Raw genomic sequence first — 5,064 nt, 5'->3', positions numbered from 1 at the left:
ACCCGGAACAACCCTAGATGCACTCGAAAATAGGACTTCCTTATCCGCCCAACTAGGCAAAGGACATGATGGGTCAAGTAGTCCTTGCCTAGCTAAGTGTAAGAGGGGTTGATATTGAGCTAAGTAAGCATTTTTCCGATCCTCAAAGGCTTGCTTGTGCATTGCTTGCATGAGAAGAGTCAAGTAATCATTTCTTGCTTCAATTCCTTCCGGCTTGAACTCTTGATACTCAAAAGGGTAAGGTGGTGTGACAATGGAAGAGGAGGGTATTTCAAGTTCACCCTTTTGTTGTTGGATAATATACTCGGCCTCTTTTGAAAGGGGAAGTAGATAATTGTTCCGGTGGACACTCAATCGACAAATCTTTGAAGGCAAAGTGAAAGAACTAGCCTCACTAGTGAGCCATCCGTACTTGGTGTCAAGAGGGTTATGGGCAACCCACTTGTACTTGTGTATCATAGTATGCAAATCAACGAGATGACCACCTTCTTTCGCCTCATACTTGTTATCTTTGTTGAAGTTAGGATCAAAGTATTTAGCTAGGATAGTGACTAGGCCTCCATTCACAATAACGGTAGTGCCTTTTTTCCCACAATAAATGTTGAGCCATATATCCACCAATAGCCTTAGAAAGTTGAAAGGCTTGGTGTGTACTCTTCCAATGTTCAAAGCCGACTCAAGAAGAACAAAATCGAGTTTGGTGAAATGATTGATGTCTTTTCTTGCATTGATGGTGCTCCCTACGACCTTATGTCATACTCTTATGCCCGGATGGTGGACTAAAAGAGCACGACACGCATGAAAGTCTTCAAATTTCCTTCCGGAAATTGCCTCCCAAAGAGGGTCGGGGTCATATTTGCCAACATTCTTAAAATAACTCGGTTCATCACTAAGACCCAAAGCTTTACCCAATTCCCTAAAGGGGATGCGTCTACTAACATTAGCTAGACGAAACTCGAGGTTCTCCATAGTCTCAACCTTGTTAACTTTCAAAGAACTCAAAAATTCTAAGGTAAGGGAGGGGTATGTCAACTCTTTTGATTCAAACAATTTCTCCAACCCCATGGCTTTGAAAAAGGCTCTAGTTTGCTCAAGGACACCCAATTTTTCTAAGGTATCTTCACATATAAACTTGGTGGATTGAAATGATTTTCTAGCAAACTTAGCAAAAGTGTCCCTATGGGTTTTGGAAATGAAAGTTACCTCCGGATAGTTTGCAAGTTGATCAATTTCCGGAGTAATAGATGTTGTTGCACCCATGGGAGGTTGTTGTTGTTGTTACACTTCCAAGTTTGGGTTTGCTACCACCATAGCCAATGCTTTCTTTGCTTGAAGAGTCTTTTGCCTTAATGAAAGTGTCTTTGCCTTTGGTGCCTTTGTTGCTCCCTTAGTCCTTGCCATTGATGAATTAACCAAGAAAGAGTGAAAATCTTCAATTTCTAGTGTACCCAAATCGATTTAAAGATGAAAGGCTTTGCCTTTATGAATTCAAAAATTGACTCAAAGGTTGAAGATTTTGTGCTTGGTTTTGATTTTTATTGAAAAAGGAGTGATTCATTTGTTATTAAAAGGATGTTTTGATTTGATTTTGGTGAGTGTAGTTGAGGAATTTTGTTTTTGTGATGGAGAGGATGAGGGTTTTGAGGGTTATAAGTAGTGTTATGAATGAAGGAATGAAGAAATGAATGTGGGAGGGGTTTTATAAAGACCGAAAAATTCGAACTGCAGGGGCAATCCGTGCGGTTTCTGCTCAAGACAGGCGGATTCTGCCTGTTCTGGGTTGGGAAAAACTCGCCTAAAGACGGGCGTCTTTAAGAGAAGACGCTCGGATTCGCAGACACGGTACGGGCGGATTCTCCTGAAGACGGGCGGATTTCAGTCCAGGAATTTTTCTTGTTTTCCTCAGCTAAGAAGACGGGCGTCTTCTTTCCAGGACGTGCGGATTTTTGAAGACGGGCGGATTCTGATGTAGGACGCTCGGATTTGCTGTCATTCAGAAATTTGAAAACTTCAACTCAATTCAGGACGTGCGTCTTCTTCCCAACACGCTCGGATTTCTTGAAAACGGGCGGATTCTCCTGAATCCGCTCGGATTCGACCTCTTTGTACCCGGATTCAGTTCCAACCGTGTACAATGCATATCCCTTGCCATTCTTCCATTCTTCTTCATATCTCGTGTTCTTCATTGTGGGGAGCACTACTAAGGCATAGATAGCCTAGGCAATTGTCATCCCCACACTAAGCTAAAGCACTACACATTAATTGAGATTATTAATCCCTCCCTCACTTCTCTCAAACATGACAATTATCTTGATCAAAGTATAAAAAATCCAAAAAATAACAAAAATGCAATGCAAGAATTTAAATGCAAGTTAGGGAGTTAGAAATATTTACAAATGGTGGTTTAGGGAGGACTCCACCAAACTCTCATTCTTGATGAGATGTCAAGGGGGCATGTCCAAGGTGTTGTTGATGTTGCTCAACACCATGAAAAAGTAATCAAAAGCTTGTTCATTATCATGGTAAAGGTCTTCAATAGACCTTGGCCCTTGTTGTCGGTCTTGATCGATGGCATTACCAATGTAGGGATTAAAAATCCCTTCAAATTCATCGTACCAAAGACCACAAACTTCATTAAGTTGATCATTGAAAATCTCTTGATTTGATGGTGACAACTTTCCCATTTCCTTTTCTTGGCCAATGAGGCCATCTTCTTCTTCTTTGTTTGATTTTGGTGAGCTTTGCGAGTTCTCCTTGTCACAATTCACTTGCTCTTTGAATGGAGCGTCTTCAATTTTCTTCTTCCATTGGAGTTCCGACTTCTTCCTTTCATCCTTTCGGCTATAATGATCGATCATAAAACATGGTTCATGTAAACGGGGAGCTCTCATAGTCTTGTCAAGATTAAAGGTTATGCTTTCATCTCCCACTTCTAGAGTGAGCTCACCATGTTTCACATCAATCACCGCACCCGCGGTGTGTAAGAAGGGTCTTCCAAGAATGATTGGAATGTTGGAGTCTTCCTCCATATCAACAATGACAAAGTCCACCGGGATGAAAAACTTCCCAATTCGCACGGGGACATCTTCCCATATCCCTAATGGTGTCTTCGTCGATCTATCGGCCATTTGGAGTGTGATATTGGTGCATTTAAGCTCTCCCATTCCCAACCTTTTACTTACCGAGTACGGCATAACACTCACACTAGCCCCTAGATCACATAAGGCTTTGTTGATTGTGGTGTCACCAATGGTACACGATATTGAGAAGCTTCCCGGATCCTTTAGTTTTGGAGGTGAACTCCCTTGAAGTATTGCACTACTCACCTTAGTGAAGGCGATAGTCTCAAGTTTCCGGATCGACTTCTTCTTTGTGAGGATGTCTTTCATGTATTTCGCATAGGCCGGCACGTGATTGATTAATTCCGTGAAGGGAATTGAGACTTCCAAATTCTTCACAATTCCCATAAACTTTCCAAGTTGGTCATCAAATTTGGGCTTGGATTGACGACTTGGAAAAGGAAGTCTAATCACAATGGGCTCCTTCTCCTTGACCTTGTCTTCATTTTTCTTTGAAATTTCTTCTTTTGATGATTCTCCATCTTTTGAGTTTTGAACAATTTCTTCCTTATCACTAGCTTCCACAACTTCATCCTCAACTTGCTTCTTCGGTGCTTCATACCTTGTACCACTTCTCAAGTGAATGGCACTAACCGTTTCATGTCTTGGGGGATTACTTTGAGGTGGTAATTGCCCCTTTTGTCTTTGTGAGCTTGAAGATGCTAGTTGAGTCAATTGTGTTTCCAACATCTTGGTGTGAGCTAGGATGTTGTTGATGGTGGTTTCCTTTGCTTGACTATCTTTTTGCATTTGAGTGAAAAATTCTTGTTGATTCTTTTGCATTTGGAGGACCGCTTTTTTAACATCAAAACCTTGGTCATTTTGGTGATTGTATGGATTTTGATTTTGGTAACCTTGGTTTTGGTTGTAAAAGGGTCTTTGATTTTGGTTTCTCATGGGAGGTGGAGTGTAAGTTGTTTGAGGATTTTGAACATTTTGGCTTTTGTATGAGAGATTTGGGTGAAACTTGGTGTTTTCATTGTAATAGTTGGAATAAGGGGTACCACTCTTGTATGCTTGGAAAGCATTCACTTGTTCATTTGTTCCCCTACATTCACTTTGGTCATGTCCCAAAGTTCCACAATTCTCATATATCCCACTTGGGATTGATGAGGATGCCGTCATGGCATTAACATGATGCTTTGGTGATTTTGAGGCTTCTTCAAGTTTAGCCATAGCTTGTTCAAACTTCAAATTGATTGTATCAATGTGAGCACTAAGTTGAGCACCCAATTGAGTAACAGAGTCCACTTCATGTTTTCCTCCTCTAGTAGCCTTGCGAGGTCAACTATATTGTGAGTTATGGACCGCCATTTCCTCAATCTTGTTCCATGTTTGATTGTCATCAACTTCGGTGAACATTCCATTTGATCCCATGTTGAGAATGTTCCTTGAATCTTCATATAAACCGTTCCAAAATTGTTGTACCAAATACCATTCGCTAAGTCCATGGTGAGGACATGAGCGACAAATTCCCTTAAACCGTTCCCAAGCTTCATACAAAGATTCTTCATCCCTTTGATTAAAACCCGTAATTTGAGCTCTTAGCATGTCAGTCTTTTCCGGTGGGTAGAATTTTTTGTAGAAAGCTAGAGCCAACTTCTTCCAAGAATCTATTCCGAGAGTGGCCTTATCAAGGCCCTTCAACCATTGTTTTGCGGTGCCAATTAGAGAAAAAGGAAATAAGACCCATCGAATTTGGTCTTGAGTTACACCGGTTTGAGAAATCGCATCACAATAGTCACAAAAGGTTTCCATATGAGAATGAGGGTCTTCACTAGGCATCCCCCCAAATTGGCTCCTTTCGACTAATTGGATAAAGGCGGATTTGGCAATAAAATTTCCGGTTAGATGTTGTGGTGTGGGAGTACCATTGGGTAGGTTCTCCTCGGTGGGTACGGAATGTGATGAAAACTTAGGCATTGTAGGTTGATTTTGTGGGGTA

The 5,064-nt window shown here is 41.2% G+C and overlaps 1 non-coding gene across 1 annotated transcript; it reads left to right on the top strand.

Annotated features, from left to right (window-relative positions):
* Positions 1–4,563: 4,563 nt before the first annotated feature.
* Positions 4,564–4,670, top strand: LOC141640457 (small nucleolar RNA R71). The gene has a single exon (XR_012542990.1). It is a non-coding gene; the product is annotated as a small nucleolar RNA R71 (small nucleolar RNA).
* The last annotated feature ends 394 nt before the right edge of the window (positions 4,671–5,064 follow it).

Source organism: Silene latifolia, unplaced genomic scaffold (assembly GCF_048544455.1).
Source record: "Silene latifolia isolate original U9 population unplaced genomic scaffold, ASM4854445v1 scaffold_79, whole genome shotgun sequence".
NCBI lineage: Eukaryota > Viridiplantae > Streptophyta > Magnoliopsida > Caryophyllales > Caryophyllaceae > Silene > Silene latifolia.
The sequence above is the reverse complement of the archived record's forward strand: the minus strand, read 5'-3'. Positions and strand labels throughout refer to the sequence as shown.